Below are 18065 nucleotides of genomic sequence, written 5' to 3' on the forward strand. Positions count from 1 at the left end.
TAAAACAAAGTTGAGAGAGGCACACAGAATTGTCACCAGCTGTCTCATTTATCTTGCTGCTCTCTTTACCTGGTATGTATACCTGAAAACTGAGCATTACACGTCAGCCATCAGATGAAATGGATTCTAATCCACAAAAACGTATGCCATAATAAACATGTTAAGTCTTTAAGGTGCCACAAGACAGAGTTGGGTTTGCTGCAACACACTAACATGTCTACCCCTCTGGACACTATTACAGTGGAAGTCTTCTTACCTGGGACTTTTACACATGAACGTTGACGTATCTAAAAATATAATCCTATCACTCTTTCCACCCAGTAAACCACGACTACAATCCTGCAAGCAGCTTCTTTATTATACTTATATCCCTCGTCTCATATATTTTGCATGGGGTTCCGAGTATTAGCTGGGGGGTGGCTCATGCACTTAAAGTACAAATTCACCTTGCTGTTTAAGAATGCACCTATAGCCACCAGAAGTTTCTATCAAACTTTAAGAAGCAGGGAAATTGGGCAGCTATAGTGAATTCACCAGGGGAGCAGGAAACCTGACCTCCTCTCTGAGATATTGTACTGCCCTACAAATTTGTCAAAATGCAAACACAATTTGGGTTGGTTTTTCACAGTCCAATTCACTTCCTGTGTAGCTTGGAAGAATTGGGTAACGTGCCTCTGAGCATATGGTGAGTGGTGGCAAAACCTGCCATCTTCAAAGATGGAGAATTACATTTTTGTATGTTTGTTGGTGTTCTTCTTACTTTGCTTCTTTTCTGTGTTACTATTGTTTCTATGGAGAATCTAATCTAGAAAATTATATTTCTCTCATTATTCATCCTAGAAATCTGTGTCAAATTTATTTTTATTTATTTCAAAACCTTTTTATTGGTCAGTGTCATATGATGGTGAAGACAGCCTTTTGTGTTTCAAACTGGAGGTTATGCTCTATTTCTATTTTTGGTACAGTTGAATCTGAAACTGCAGTTTGATGTAAAATCAGATGGATTACAATATGTTGCTACCTAAGCAATGAATCTAGCTGTTGGAAAAAACAAACTTGGCCTGCCCAAGATGCATGTCTTCAGCCTGCTATGCTTAAACTACTCCACGTAAGGAAAGGTGAGCATGGTGAATTAAAAACATAGAGCACACCTATAATTTTGCTAGAATATATTTCACCTCCCACTGTTTTATCTTGTGCAAACTGAAATATTCCTTGTGTCCATTGGAAACTATTCTGCAGAACAGTCAGTGCCATTATTCCACAATTGTTTTTGGAGGTTTTAGTGTAAATTATGCAAAATGTTGATTTACTTCACATATTCACAGAAACAGCAGCAAAAGAGAATGATTTACTATAGGAAATTCACTAAAATTGCGAAGTAAATCAAACATATTTAAAGTGAACTATATCACCTGTTTTAATAGTGTTGCTTCCTCCCTGCTAAAACAAAACCAGCACAGCACATATCTTGTTTCTGTTATTTGGGCTGATTGCAGATGTTGCCACCACTCACCATATGCTCAGAGGCACATGCTACCAACTTCTTCCAAGCTACACAGGAAGTGGATTGGACTGTGAAAGACCAACCCAAATGGCGTTTGCATTTTGACAAATTTGTAGGGCAGTACAATATCTCAGAGAGGAGGTCAGGTCTCCTGCTTCTCTGGTGCATTCACTATAGCCGCTTTTAAAAATTTGATAGAAACATCTGTTGGCTATAGGTACATTCTTAAACTGCAATGTTTTTTGCCTATTAGTGAATTTCTCTGCTTTTTAATCCAGGAGGTAAGAAATGGGATCCTGTGCAAGTTTGCTGAGAATGGATTGATAATTTGCATGCTTATTGAGTTCAGTGGGATTTACTCCCCTGCAACCATGCTTAGGATAGGTGAAACTGACCACAGGGGATGGAGCGGGGAGGAGGGGGATGGGAGCAGGCAAGAGGGGTAAGGAGGGCAAGAAATGGACTGCCTTCAAGTCAATTCTGACTTATGGCGACCCTATGGATAGGGTTTTCATGGTATGCGGTATTCAGAGATGATTTACCATTGCTTTCCTTTGAGGCTGAGAAGCAGTGACTGGCCCACAGTCACCCAGTGAGCTTCATGGCTGTGTAGGGTTTGAACCCGGTCTCCCCTGTCATAATCCTAGGACAGGTAAAACTGACCATGGGGAAGGAAGAGGGAGAGGGTGGAGGGGAGGGAGAGGGTGGAGGGGAGGGAGAGGGTGGAGGGGAGGGAGAGGGTGGAGGGGAGGGAGAGGGTGGAGGGGAGGGAGAGGGTGGAGGGGAGGGGTGGAGGGGAGGGAGAGGGTGGAGGGGAGGGGTGGAGGGGAGGAGGGGAAGAAGGTGAAGGAAGGGGAAGGGGCAAGAGGGAGAGGATAGGAGGGAGGAGGAGGGGAGGGCAGGTTTGCTCATTTGCATGCTTTTTGAGTTCAGTGGGATTTACTCTTGTGCAATCATGCTTAGGATAGGTGAAACTGACCTGGGGGAGGGGCAGGGGGAGGAAAAGGGCAGAAAGGGGAGGGAGAAAGTGGGAGGGAAGGGGAAAGGGAGGAGATTGGATGGGTGGGGACTGGGCAGAGGGGGAGCCCCTTTCCTTTCCAAAAGGAAAACATTGTGAACAGTACAGTAGGGTCCCACTTATACGGCGGGTTCCGTTCCGGACCCCCGCCGTAAAGCGGAACCCCATTGACTTTAATGGGCCGCGTCACACAAAAATGACACGAAAATGTCGCAAAACATTGCAAAAGAGAAAAAAATAGCTTTTAAATTAAAAACGAAAGCCGCCGCATCAGCGGAATGCCTTACAGCGGAACGCCGTAAAGCGGGGCCCTACTGTATCATTCTTTTTCAGGGTTTCCCCACCTTTTTATTCTACAGCAGAGACATGTAGCTTCCCACCCAGATTTAAACCAAAGCTGTCCCAGGCCACATCCACACCAGACCTTTATTTTACTTTAGACGGTCATGGCTTCTTCCAAAGAATCCTGGGAAGTGTAGTTTGTTAAGGGTGCTGAAAATTGCTAGAAGATGCCCTGTTCCTCTCACAAACCTTCAGTCTGAGTGGCTGACTGTAAAACCAGTCTGGCCACTGGAGCTCTGTAAGGGGAATAGGTGTCTCCTCTCAGCACGCTTCACAAACTACTCTTCCCAGGATTCTCTGGGGGAAGCCATGACCGTCTCATGTGAAATCAGTCTGGTGTGGGTGTGGCCCTGATTAGCCAAGCCAAACAGCTGTGAGTCTGGCTTTTAGAACACTGATAGTTGATTCTTGCTGAGCATACCTGACATTATCATTGAGTTCTATGCAAAATTTCTTAAATTAATTAAAAATCAGCCAGGCATTTTTTTAACTTTTAAACTGCAGAAGATGAAGGTCAGAGTACGGGGCAAGGTCAGTAATAGGATTGCAGGTACTCTGTGATCATGGCTGATTTTTAATGAATATCAACAGACTATGAGAACAGAAAAAGTCCAAAATGGGTCTGTTTTGTCTCTCTCTCTTTTTACGCTTTGAACTCTCGATTCTCTCTGACTGTTTTGTGTATCACCATGAAAATTTACAGGGTTGTTAAGCAAGCGTTTCTGAGTTCAGGACTATAAGTTTTGTACATTATCATAAAATGGAATAACTTGCTGTCTGAATGCAACCACAGTCTATAAGTCTTATGTATGTGAGACACTTCCATTCTCACACCAAGAATCACTGTCTGAGCACGATTCCCCCAGAGGAAACTGCCTTACACCAAATCAGACTGCATGTCCATCTAGCTCAGTCTTGCCAACACTGACTGGCAGTACCTCTCCAAGGTCTCACACAAGAGGTTGGAAAAGGTTCAGAAGAGGGCAACCAGAATGATCAAGGGGATGGAGCAACTCTCTTACGAGGAAAGGTTGCAGCATTTGGTGCTTTTTAGTTTAGAGAAAAGGCGGGTCAGAGGAGACATGATAGAAGTGTATAAAATTATGCATGGCATTGAGAAAGTGGATAGAGAAAAGTTCTTCTCCCTCTCTCATAATACTAGAACTCGTGGACATTCAAAGAAGCTGAATGTTGGAAGATTCAGGACAGACAAAGGGAAGTACTTCTTTACTCAGCACATAGTTAAACTATGGAATTTGCTCCCACAAGATGCAGTAATGGCCACCAGCTTGGATGGCTTTAAAAGAAGATTAGACAAATTCATGGAGGACAGGGCTATCAATGGCTACTAGCCATGATGGCTGTGCTCTGTCACCCTAGTCAGAGGCAGCATGCTTCTGAAAACCAGTTGCCGGAAGCCTCAGGAGGGGAGAGTGTTCTTGCACTCGGGTTCTGCTTGTGGGCTTCCCCCAGGCACCTGGTTGGCCACTGTGAGAACAGGATGCTGGACTAGATGGGCCACTGGCCTGATCCAGCAGGCTCTTCTTATGTTCTTATGTTCTTAAGATCTGTTGCGTGCACTTGAACAATATAGCCCAAATATATTCCATAAAACATCAGTTCAAGTATCTAATGAATTAGATCACTTGATCAGAGATGACAACCAGTAAATAAACATAGCTAAAACAAAGATGGTCCTGGAGGACAGCATAGTACCCTGCCCCAGGACTTCAGCATAGGCCGAATACAACTCTTGATATCCTGAAATCTAATGTCATATAAAGGAATGGATTTTCATGATATTATATCAGATACAGCCCAATATGTTCTTTCAAAATAATTTTGCAGGCTGAAGCAGCAGAAGCCTTGTTTACTGGTGAATGATATTTGCCCAGTGTAAGCAACTTTTCATACTGTGCATATACCCTGCTGTCAGTGACTACACTATGGATGACTTCCTTTAAGGTTTTTAAGACAATTTATTTCCATTTTAATTGAGTGAAACCTGTGTACGGATGGCAGAATCAGGCCATAAATGTGATATTTATTAAACTTTCAGTTTCATAAAATATCCTTTATCTGTTTAAAAAAGTTTCCAAAATCTGGTACCCAGCTTGGAAGAAACACTGTTTTGCCTACCTCAATGAGTGATATTAACAAATGTTCCTTTTCAAACTATGCAAACCTAAAAAACCAAGTTTCATACTTTGAATAATCTTCTGAATAATCTTCTGATATTTCAAGAGTTATTTTATAGTAGGAAGCAAATTAATTCAGGCTGTCTGCATCAAACCTTTGATAACATTGTTTTACCTAACAAGAAAATTCATGGATTTCACAGGTTTGTCTAATGAAAAGAGAATGTGTAGGAGACACATACACAGCAGGCTCTTCTTATGTTCTTATGTTCTTAAGAGTCTTTCCCATCACACTCCTACCTAATCCTTTTTTACCTGAAGAGGCTTAGTATTGAACCTGTGGCCTTCTGCATGCCAAGCAGGTGTTCTACCAATCAGCCATAGTACCCCCAATTGTGTGTCTCTATCCCATTATATACATAGTTGAAGGTTCTTCTCTACCTGCAACAGTTGTTTTCAGCTGTAATAGCCCATTTTCTAATTGCTTCTGAAGCAGTTGTACTAGGAAAGCTAACCACAATATTTTCCTTTTTAAACACTTAAGAATGTTTAATGGAAAGTTTCATTTCACAACAGATCAGTCCAGTTATGCTTATTAAGAATTGGGATGGAGGGATCTGTCAATTTTAGTTCTCAGTTTCTCATTTTTCCAATCTTAAATTCAGTTCAGCAGCAATTTGTGATTTTTCTTTTTAAATCCTCATGAAAATTCTTCAGCATTTTAGTGCAAACTTCTCCTAATAAACACATTTTTGTATGCAGTTTTTAGCAATTAGCACATTTTTGCAAGCGGCTTTTCCTAATTGTATGTTATTTTCATTCATATATTCATTTTTATATACACTTTCTCCTATGCAGATTTTAAATGTTGGTTGACAAACTGCATCAAAAAAAAATTTCCCCAAAGGATGGCTCTGTTTTGGTTCTCACATTGTTTCAGAAAGTGTGAATTTGATAGATTCTGTTTTAAATGTGAACTGAATCTAATTTCTCCCCCATCCCTAATACAGAATAGCCGCAACTCAAACATATACAGCAACATTTGTAATCCAGACAGGCAATTATTGGACAGGCAAATATTTTTGGAGAGTGTTCCTCATATGCAAAACAGGACCAGTGATTTCCTGCGTACCAGTGGAATTGTACACGAGGAAAGTATTTTCCTTCTTCTGAATCTTTAAGAAATATATTAAAGAAGATTAAAGAAGCTTCATCAAAACAAATTCAGAAAAGCAAGCTGGCACTATCACACTAAATATTGCTTGAAGATCTTGGCAATGTGATGTCGAAACTTCAAAGCCAGAAAGCAAAAATATTGGACCAAATAAAACATATGACCATCACCCCTCAACATAACTTGTGAAGTTTGATATGAAATGTAGCTCCAACATACACCACTGCCATTTGCTATTGAGTTAGTTGGATACTCTACCATCTAATGCATGTTTACTCAGAAGTCCAACTGTGTTCAAATGGGGCTTATGCATTCCATGTGCACAGAATTACAGTCACTCTCACTTCTAAGTAAGAAGAACTTATTGCACAAGTTTCTGTTCCACTAGAGCCAATTTTAATTAAAACATATTTAAGAGATTCTATGGGAGGAACATGAGCAGGAGAGGATGGGAACTTTTCCCACACTTGCACATTTAGCCATTACTTGGAAGGCTGCATTTTAGACAGAAAAACATCTTATAAATATCAATATAGCTTGCCCATTCTTCGAGTTTGAAGTATATGATCAGGCCCAGTGCCAGCAGGCGGCCAGGTCAGGCACTGGTCCAAGGGCCCAGGAGCTCACAGGGGCCCCTCGCCATTATCAATGCCATTCCTGGTCATCTCCTCCTGCCACTTGTCTTCATTGCTGCAGGAACCCGCTGGTGCCACTACCACCACTGCCACTTCATCCTCCTCCACACTTGCCCATTCCTTCAGTAGCTGGAGGCTCTGGTGCTCTGCCGCGAGCCCTTCCACAGCCACAGCCACTGGAAGCATGTTGGGCTCTGCCCCCTTAGAAGTAGCTTTCATGGTGCAGGAAACTTCACCTCATGGACACCACTGTGGCTACAGTGTCCACAAGGTAAAGTTTCCTCATGCCATGGAGGCATGATGTGCTTCTGGTGGCAGTGGGTGTGGAAGCACTGCAGCCACTGAAAGGATGGGAAAGGCACTGAGGAGGAGAAGGAGGAGGTGGTGGGGTGCCGGCAGGTCCCTGCAGCAACAAAAATGGACAGCAGGAGGAGGTGACTAGGCCCAGCGCTGGTGGTGGTGAGGGGCCCACTGTGCCCGAGGGCCCCCATAAATCTGTAACTGGCCCTGTATATGACTATACACTTAAAACAGAATGTGAGGTGGAAGTCAAAAGCCTTAACTGAGGCTGCTGTCCTAAACCCACTTACCTGGCAGCAAGCCCCACTGAATTCAATAGGGCTTGCTTCTGCATAGATATAGTTAGGATTGCACTATTATTAACTCAATGGTGTCCCTACATCAGATGAAGGGTACTTTTAGCTGTTAAACTTCCAGCAACCTTTTCAGTAAATAGCTCAGTCATAAACCAGGCCTCTTTCAACATTTCCTCAAAGAACATGATTCCACAGCCTAAAGGTGCCAAAAACCTGAATCTATAGAGTGTAACAGCAAATCTGCCATTAAGCTTACATCCTAACAGGCTTTCTACAATACTTTTTTGCATTTCCCCCCAGTAACAGTACTAGTTTGTTTTTTTTTAAAAAGAAAGAACTAACCAACAACCCGGTGCCATTTTCCATAAATGTTTGGCAACACTATCAAGTTTCTGGCAGCTGAGCAGCATAATCACATTTGACAAACAATCCTACCTGGAAGTCTCTCAGAGCATGCTTTCTTAATCTACTGCAGCACTCTTCCCAAATTTCCTTTGCAGAAGTATTTTAACTGGCTACTCTGTAGCATTCTAAGTATCTCACAACAGTGGCGTCACAAGGGTTGGTGTTACCTGGTGTGGTAACTCATGGTGTCACACCCCATGGACCTCCTTCCGTACCAGACCATACAAAATCCTTAGTAATGTTTTTTGTACTAATGTTACTCGTAAATCGTAATTCCCATATATCACTGAATGTAATGGCAACAGTAGTGACATAAACAACTAGCAAAATTAAAATTACACCTTTAAATTACAATATCATACGCACAGCTCAAATTCTTGCTCTTATTACTAATGGGAGTTAATTATCTTGCATATGCCCATAGTAAATTTTCAGATACTTTCAGACCCTCAGCAATTTTCAAGTGGTCTATGTAGAAGAAAGGTTTGGGAACCCCTGGAATAAGACACCTGCTTATGTCCCTATGCTGCTCTCTCCCCTCATTTAGGTGCCTGGGATGCATGCGTGTGGACGCACCTCCTTACAATTATGGAAAGTGATTCTTAATAATAAGTCTCCAGACACAAAGTTACATAGGTATTTATCAGTTGTTTAGTAGAAAATTCAGAGCTGCAGGGTCCCTTCATGATAGTTACAGCCATGTACACCATTTTTTTCTCCTGGATTAAGAATGAGATCTTTGTTAATGCATTCTCTCACAACAACAAACATCTCTAGGAGCCAATCAGCATGAAAGTGGAGAGCGTTAGCAACTGAGAAGAGTCTTCTCAGTGGCTGACTCACCTCCTTTCACTCTGATTGGCTCCAATCTGCAGAAAAGGCAAGGAAGCCTATTAGAAGACTCTTCTCAGTGACTAACACACTACCTTTTCATGCTGACTGTAGGATGCTTGGAGACATAGGGACCCTGCTCCCAAAAAAGCAGAGGGACTAAGATCCCCTGGGCGACTACCCTCCTGGTGCTTATGGACATGACCGTAATATATTTTGTGATGTGCAAGTTCGACATTATTTATTAAGTGTGTTTAGGATTACACTGATGGCATTCCCAAATATGTACTTTCACACAGACTTTGGTTTTCCATAACACAATGTTTGTCCAAGCCTCCACACTTGGGGGGGGCACTACTTGCACACCCCTTCCATAAGCACATCAAAGTTGGATACACACCTGAACCAAGACCCAGACAAAAGGGCACTCAAAACAAAAAGGTAATTACAGTGGCTGAGTAGATCTTGTACAGTGGTTATACTGACTGGGCAGCCACTGTCCTTCACATTTTACAAAATACTTTTTCCTATACAAAGATTAAATTTCTGTGTATGAAAAAGTAATATATGAAGTGGTCTCAATAGTGAGAAAAGTAAACAAGTGAATGGTGATCCAAATGTTTTTCATTCTCACGTTATGAAGCTAGCTGCCAGATGATGTATCACCTTTGCTACGCATGCAGCGTAGACTGAAAAAACAGCACCCAAGCCACCATTCAATACATGCACGTGTTCTTTCCAACAATGAATCTACAGGTCTCAAAAAGTAATGTGTGACAAAGTCCTCAAACACCTTATAACATGCCTCAAACATGGTCTCTTGTTCTACCAGCGTGCCTTCACACCATCACTTTGCCAAAACATGAGGATAGGTAAATTGCTTTTAGGGAGGTTCACAATTATGATTTCCTATTTCTTTAATCTAAAAATATTTAAAATACATAAAAACAGCCAGGGGAAGATATTGGAGAAATATAAAATAAATACAAATAAAAAAGGGGGGGGGAGGTGAAAAGACCTTAAATGTGCTACTCACCATCTCTCAGCCTATCCTCCCCTCAGGATGAAAACAACAGAGAACCATGACCACCCCCAGGAAGAAGGGCACACTTAAAATGTAGAGGGAAAAAATCATCTACAACCATCGTGTGAAATCAAATACTTATTGGGACACAGTATGAAGAAATATTTCTATAAACATGACTCTCAAATATATTTATGAATTACACAATCTTTAAATATATTTATAGTGCAATCCGATGTTTGTTTACTCAGAAGCAAGTCCCAATGTATTCAATGGGGCTTACTCAAACTGGGAAGTGTGCAGAGAACTACAGGCTCAAGTGATAAGGAACTTGTTCTTTCAACTTGTGCTTTTAAGTTGAGACCTTATCCAAGTCTGAGTCTGTGTTGGAATTGCTTTTTAATGTTTTTAAGCCTTTTCTTTTTTTAAAAAAATGTTTTTTAAAGCTTTTAAAAAATATTTTCAAAGATATTTTAAAGTCTGTTTTTATGACGTTTTAAAGTGCTTTTAGTGCTTTTGTTTGCCGCCCTGGGCTCCTACTGGGAGGAAGGGCGGGATATAAATCAAATAATAAATAAATAAACTTCATTCACCCAACCCAAAATTCAGAATCATGCCTCTTTAGGCTGTTTTCCAACTGTTTATTCTTGCTTTATGGTTATTGGATTTTAAATGGCTTTATTTCTTGTTGTGAGATGCCTTGGTTTCCAACCCTACCTCACAGGGTTGTTGGAAAGACTACACACACACACTGCAGATGTATAAATACATACAGCCCATATAATAGTTTATTGTCAAACCAGTTGGTCATTGCAGAAAAATCAGTATTAGTTTTTAAAAAATCAGTATTCGTTTCCTGCAGAATAAAAACTGTAATACCTAAGTAAGCCCTGCCTACTTGCTTTAAAATAGGACTGGAGGAGGGGGGGATAGAAAGACAACACAAACACAATTCTTTTTTACATTCACTCCAAAGTCCCATTGATTTTCAGCACATTCATAACCAAGTCTACTCAAAAGTAAATCCTATTGAATTCAATGGGATTTACTCTGGAGATATGAGATTAGCAATGCTTTTACCCCCACAAAAGCAAGTATTCGGAAGGTTTTGAAAACACTGCCCAGGATCTGACTCCTACACACAAGAGGGGGAAATATATATGAAATATATATACTTACCCAATTTATGAGATTTTCAGATAAACGGGGGGAAACCACCATTTTCTGGCCTTGCAATGAGGTTTACTAGACACTGCCACAGGTCAAACAAACACTTCACTGATTGGCTGCAATCCTGAATGGGCAGGGTTAAAGCTATGAAGTGCTATACAGTAGTTTAAAAAAAGATTTAACGGGGCGGCTGACGTTTTTATGTATATCTCGAGAATCGGACCACCTAGAAACTTAATTTTTTTAAAAATTAAAGCTGAGAGTCACCCCCCTCTGAGGGTGTCACCTGGTGTGGTCCGCACCCCCCGCACCCCCTAGTGACGCCCCTGTCTCACAATGCAACAATTCCTGTCTGTTTCACTATCTATATGTCTATATAGCAATTTTCTATTCTTAGTTCTTAGGAACTGCCTCATTCCATGGCCAATGCAATGTTCCTTCTAAGACAACACTACCTAAACTGACTGGAAACTTCTCCCAGTCTCAGGCTCTCAAGCAAAAAAACAATTTCTAGTCATGTTACCTTAAAACTTTTAATGGGGGCATGACAAATGCTATCCATGTGTTGTACACTTGAGAAGTATTGTTTCCCTCTAGCATAAACTCCAACATCTGAACTTGGGATCAGATTAAATGTTTTCAAAACAATGAAACATTCAGCTGGAATATTAAATCAGACACCAATTATTTGTTGTTGTTGCTTTAATACAACTGAGCTAATGGGAAGGAAAATATAGTTTGGTTTTTCATCTGTCAGAATGTAAGGTCTTGATGTAACCCTAACTTATATGCATTAACCTAACCTGTGATGAAACAGTAGTTTGATTCCTGCTGCTCCCAGGCAAATGAGGTGAATGTTCCACTCAAAACAGAACATCAGCCAGACAGTCCATTGCAGCAAGTCTTTTGACCCAGCGAATTGAAACATGACATTTGAACTACCACCTAGGGAGGTGACTGTGCGGTCATCATCAGTCAGGCAAGAAATGTAGGCTATAGCTCTTCAGATAAAGTGAATAACAAAAGGAAACTGGTTGGTGGTAATGACTGGTACTTATGCAAATTGCATATTAACATCCAGCCAGGCAGACATATTGAAGCTTCCTATAGCCACAGAGCTAACTATAGGTTCTTGTACAACTGATGTCGCCCATGAAGCTACTTTCTCAGGTGGTGGTTAACATTTCCAGTTTCTAAGATGTGATGGAGAATAACCTATCAGAACCAATAATTTACAATTTTAACACCGCTAGTATCAGGGAGCAAACAATGGCCCAGTGTCCTTGATACTGCTAGTGAAGCAGATTCACTCCACTAGATGGAGACTTGCCTATAAGGCAAATTTACAAAAGTTGCTTTGAAATATAAGCTATGCTTTCTTTGGGATGCTCTCTTTTATTTTAAAAGTTTCTGTCCCAGATACATAGGTGAAAAAGCAGAGAAAAGGCTTTTCAAAGACCTTGCTTTCATTCGTGCATAGGTTTCCCTGAATTCAATATGATGTACACTTTAGCTTAGTTTCTTTTTCCTTTTGTTTTTAATAGATGTCTGTACTGATAGCATATCTATAACACCAAAGATAAATGCATGTGTTAACATTACTTTGAAACATAGATCCTATACCTATATTGCAAATACCAAGAAATGCATTAAAACCATTCTTTGCTTACAGTACCTTCCCCTGCACCTTTTAATTTTTTTGGTCACAGAGGTTTACCCACATTTTAGATCATGCATATCTTTTTTTCTTCATTGGTTTAAAATAAAAATATTATTTTAAATTTTTTTAGCTGTTTCCCTACCTACTCCATCATTTCTAACCTCTACTTGATTTCTACAATTTGTGTCCTGCATATTCCACAAAACTTGATTAACAACACTACTAAAGAGTATTTTTAATGAAAACAGTCAAGCATAATTTAATCATTTTATTTAAATATGGGAAAAATTGCTCTGAAAGCCCCATTAACTAAAATACCCTTGATTACCCTAAAATTTTGATTTGCTGGTATAATAAGAAACAGGCTACACTGTCTTTCTTTGTAGAGTGGGAAAGTAGTAGAAAATGAATGACTGTTTCACTGAGATGAGCAGTAAATACTGGGATCATGACTCCGCATTATTCTGAGGGTGGGATTTCAAAATTATTTTTCCAAAATTAACATCTGTTAAATAGTATACTAATATTTAGCTACAAAAACACATTTTTATAGTCTGTCACTGAGCTAAGGTCCTAATTGCACAACACAATTTTTCCTGCTCCAGATAAAAGTGCCAGCGAACAAAAATGCACATTAAGCTAGAGATTTTTCAGAAGAGATTCCCCCCCCCCATATAACCCGCTCACATTAACAAAAGATTGCAGTGGCTTGCAAATTATAGGGTGTATTTTTAGTGGAAGTAGTTCAATATTCATATTGGAGCAGATGTAGCAGTTTAACAAAACAGCTCTTCAAATCCTACACAAATTGAAAACAGGAAAACTGATTGCATTTTCTCTTATCACTTTCCTTTTCTGAATTGACACTTTTGGCCTTCTGAAAATTTACACAAGGCTTTCATCTCAACAGCACCTGCTGATCAAACAGAAACCTCAAATTTTCATGAAAATGTTATGAAGGGCTCATCTTCTCCTTACCATCTCACGGGGGCATCAGTAGTCCACTTCCTGGTCACAGCTACTATATATTATGGCACAATAATCTGAATGCATTTTATATTTTCATTAAACTTCTTTTTAAATGGGTTAAATCACTAGCGGCTCTTTTCATATTAGTTCTTTGTCTGCTTTAAATTAATTTCTGTCTCCATGCTTGCCTTACACTGATGGGGTTTTATTGTTCTGCTAGTTCCATTTTACAGAGTATCTCAAAGAATTTTAGATAATAAAGCTTGCTATGTATTTCACAGTCAATAGGTCTTCAATATATATAAGAACACTCAGACAATACATTTAATGGTCAGAAAAGAAGAAGAAAACTCAAGTCCATAATATTCTCTCTACGTATAACCTTCTCTTTACCACCAGAAATTGATCCAGTGTGCACAGAGAGACAGAGGGAAAGAAAGAAATCTCATTTAAACTTTGCTTTTGAGTTCTCACACAATCTGCAAATCCAATGGAGCTCTAGCAGGTGCTCTGGCACTTAAGCGCCAATGGAATTGTGCATAGTTGCCCAATCAGTTCTCATGGAAAATGTTTAAATGTCTGCTCCCACATATAAAATATGAAAATAGAAGTACCTTGTTATCCTGCCTGTTCTTAGCCCATAAACCCTGAACTGTAGCAGCCCTGGCAGGTAACATGGGCTACCATAATTCCAGGTGTAATTAAAGATGCTCCTAAGACCTGATGTATGTCAGTTTGCTAACTGATAGAGCCCTAAACCTCCCCAAGTGCTCTGCAGCCATCCATTATTATTCTGCTTCAGTGATAAGGTAACTTGAAGGCAGAGATGACATACTGTAATATATGTGGCACTCTGCCTGTTGGTTTGTGAACTTGTCTTCCATCATGCTCACTGAGGCAATCATAAACCTGGAATGTCAATATATTCAGTCAATGGGAGTAAAATAATGGGACTCTATTGTCTTACCCTATCGATCTGCTGTTGTCAACATAGATACATGTTCTCCCGCCCCTCTTGGCTTTACACAAATTTTAATTAGGCTCTCAGATACTGGATCATCATGTCTCTGTATCCAGCTATGCAAACACCTGACCAAGCACTGCAGCAAGAGGGAGGTGTTAATATCTCAAAACAAAAACACATTTGCTTTAAAGCAAGGTCCACAGATTTCAATGGAACTGACTATCAGGTAATGGTGGTATTTAAGATTGGAGTATTTTGCAGACCAAGGGGTCTACTGGAGACTTTAAAAAATTACTTCCAGATGGTGTTTGAGTTCCCCCCTGCATAGAGATACCCAATTCATCATTCATTTCTATTTTAAGGAATTTCTAAGCACTGCATCAAAATTATTATTTTTATATTTTAATATATAAAATATACCCAATTGGCACAAGGATACCCAATTCCTATCACCTAAAACCAGACATAGGTTAAACACTAAGCAGAATTATTCCTTTAGTAAGTAAATGAACAACAGCATCACTCTTATGAATAAAATTCCTCAAATACAATTCAGGTATAACATTCAAATCAGACCCTCCTCCTCCCGCTGCAGTCCTTAAAAACTGTTAACAAGGAAGTGGGATCAATGCTTTAGACTTTAGTATCAATTGTTTTATGATAATCATTACCTCAAAACAATCAGAATAATCCATATGCAGAAGCTTTAATCGATTAACATTTTCAAAGCCTCCCTCCTCCCCTCACACATACACACTGAAGTGACTCTATTTTCTACCTATTCTCACCTAATAAAAGAAGTAATCAAGTCGTTATGATGTTCATTCTCTCTATCCATCTAATGGGTTTAAAGCTGAGTCAATAAAAAATCTACAGTATTGTTTCCCACAAAATCCACACTTCCCTTTGCTGTATCATGGATTCACCCCCCCCCAAATCTTCCTAAACCCATTCAGGGTGGTCAAACTAAAACCAATTAAAGATAGGGGGAGGGGAAGGAGAGATAAAATAATCTCACCTTTGCAAGTCCTGTTTGAATAACTGAGCTGATGGGAGATTGCAAGGCCAGGCCAGGTGAGGTTAGATGCCTCATAACCCCACACAACAAAAGGCAGATCCTTTTTCTCTCACTCCAGGCTAATCTTTAAATGTAAATTCCCCACCAGCTAAGAAGAAAAGCAAGATAAGAGGTTACATCTTCACTTCTCTGAGCTGTTATCGACTTCAGCATCATTTAGAGAAAATGGGGAGGGGGTGCTGAGAAAAAGAGAGGGGGGAAGAGAGAAGCAACCCCCCCCTTCAAAATGCTTGGAGATTACCTTCTGGCTGAGGAGAGCACAGGCAGGAGCTGAGGCAGCAGCGCAGCTAGGGCTTTGTATTCATTAAACACACATCGCAGCTTATCTGAAGTAAAAGCCTTGTCAGGATGGCACATTGTGTGTGAAAGAAAGGGGAGGGGGAGAGGCAATGTGCATCAGGGTGATTACAATATCAGCATGGCCCAGATGGAGGCAGGAAAATAAACGGGGTGTGTGTGTGTGTGTGTGTATGCGCACGTGAATGAGAGAGACAGACTCACATATGACTGAGCCAGTGGGGGGGGACTTCTCCTCATGGAGGTAGGTAGCTCAACTTTGGCACACGTATGTGAACACACACACACACTGCTAAGAAAGCACCCATCTTCCTGACTAGGGAACTGTCATTTAGTCTAATGCCCTTCCTTGAGGGAATATTTTCCATATGCATTCTTCAGTGATACATTTTTTAAAAAAAAATCGTGCTTGAATAGCACACCTGGAAAAAAAAAAAGAGTTCTACACCGGACTTAATTTGTGCCAGAGCTTATCCTCTGTCCTCTGGTGACAGCACTGCAAATCAGAATAGAAAGTGACGACAACCGAACTTCCTCTTCTAGAATTTAAAACTTTGGTTCTCTCATTTCCATGATTAGCTTGTTGGTTCTATAAAAGTGTACTTCATGTCAATCCTCTCTTTTTCCCCTCCCCCCTTTTTTTGTAAAAATATGTATTATCAAAATAATATAGTAGGCCATATGGATCTGCCAAAAAGCCACGTTCATCCCACCAGAGGCTATTTGTACTCATAGATCCTTGTACAATATCCATGGTAGGGCAAGCTCAAATCTAAGCTTGTTATGTGGAAAGAGATGAAGGAAGGAGATAAAAGTGAGTCTATTATTGGGAAGTTTCATGCTAAGAAAAAAAATCAATCTGTGCAGCAACCAGAAGCTTTGTTTTTAATTTGCTGCTACTTCTCTTATTTGAATTGTCCTGATCTGGAGCAAACCAAAACCTGCCCAAAGGGACAAAGTAACTGCTGTACTTGGGCCTTTCCCACTTGCTCATTCTAAAGCTGTATTTTTAACTCTCATACTTTCTTAAAACTGATGAAGAAAAATGAAAATATTCTGAACACAGTAGTTAAAATAAGGTTAACTGTGTGAGTAGTTTTCATGTTTTTCAGAGCTAGGTCTCTCCTTAGCTCCAAACATTCTGCACCATGAGACTTAATTTTTTTCACTCTACACATCCATCTTTCTCTCTTTCATTCTCCTTCTGTCTCTCTCTGCTCCCTCAGTTTTTCCTCCCCGTTAAGAAGGCAACCACTGAAAAGCAGAAAGCAAATATGGCTGTATGACATGACCCAGTTTTGGGTTCTGATCCACTAGCTGAAGACCAATGAACCATGCAGCCTACTTAGAATTAATAAGCAGGCTTCAACATATTAATATATTTTGATACACACAAACTTTCTGCCCAACCTCTGTCCTCAGTCATTTCTTTTATGATTACAGGGTGATTATCTGTCTGGTCCAATCTCATAAATTAAGGTGATGTCTAATATGTCACTTTTAGTTTTTGAACATTTGTAGGTTCCCTGTTTAAGCATCCAATGACCTCATCAAGCACTTTTTGTAAAAGAGAGGCATACTTTCTAATCCACTATCTTCCAATGCTAAAACCAACATTTCTCTCTCTATAAAAAGCACTATACCCACAGGTAATTGTTCTTTCTCCCCATAAGTGTACTATTTTCAATGATAAATAGGTGACTTGGAAAACCTAGACCCCACATGACTTTTTTTAGGGGGGGAAAGTTCACTGGATGATTCCATGGAAAATAAAGTCAGATACAAGGAACCGGACCTATCAAGGTACACTGGCAAAAACAAAGTATTACACAAATTTGTGGAAGAAAGATTAATGAGTGATTGTTATCCTCAGCTTGTAAACTTCTGGGGCATCCAAAACTGGACACAGAATGCACAATTAACAGTGCAGTCCTATGCATGTCTACTCAGAAATAAGCCCCATTGAACTCAATGGGATTTACTTCTGAGTAGACATATACAGGACTGCACTGTAGATGGATGTTTGACTTGATCCACAAGGTTCTTCTTAAAAAGAGAAAGGGCACAGACTGAAATTTTGCAATGTTAAGTGGACCATCATGGTAATGATATTTTTTTATTTTTTTAATTGTGTATTTTCCCTTGGGATGATGACTGGTCATCAGCAAATCAACATAAGAGATATTAGGACACTACACCAGCCAGACCAGTTATCTTGGCCCAAATGCCCCCTTTCCCCACCAAATAATATATCAAA

General features: G+C 40.0%; 1 protein-coding gene and 1 long non-coding RNA gene across 9 annotated transcripts in view; one reads left to right on the top strand and one right to left on the bottom strand.

The window, feature by feature from the left end:
- The window catches only part of RUNX1T1 (RUNX1 partner transcriptional co-repressor 1), a 228537-nt gene that overhangs the window by 203641 nt on the left and 6831 nt on the right, over window positions 1–18065 (bottom strand). The gene's annotated exons all lie outside the window — the stretch shown is intronic.
- LOC133373316 (uncharacterized) overlaps window positions 1–18065 on the top strand; it is a 50347-nt gene that overhangs the window by 24103 nt on the left and 8179 nt on the right. Inside the window, exon 3 of one of the 3 annotated variants that reach the window (XR_009759653.1) lies at window positions 13411–13578. The exons of the other annotated variants lie outside the window; for them this stretch is intronic. This is a non-coding gene — a long non-coding RNA (uncharacterized LOC133373316). Of the gene's footprint in view, window positions 1–13410; window positions 13579–18065 lie in introns of those variants that run through there. 3 annotated transcript variants of the gene reach the window in all.

Source organism: Rhineura floridana, chromosome 1 (genome assembly GCF_030035675.1).
Source record: "Rhineura floridana isolate rRhiFlo1 chromosome 1, rRhiFlo1.hap2, whole genome shotgun sequence".
Taxonomy (NCBI): domain Eukaryota; kingdom Metazoa; phylum Chordata; class Lepidosauria; order Squamata; family Rhineuridae; genus Rhineura; species Rhineura floridana.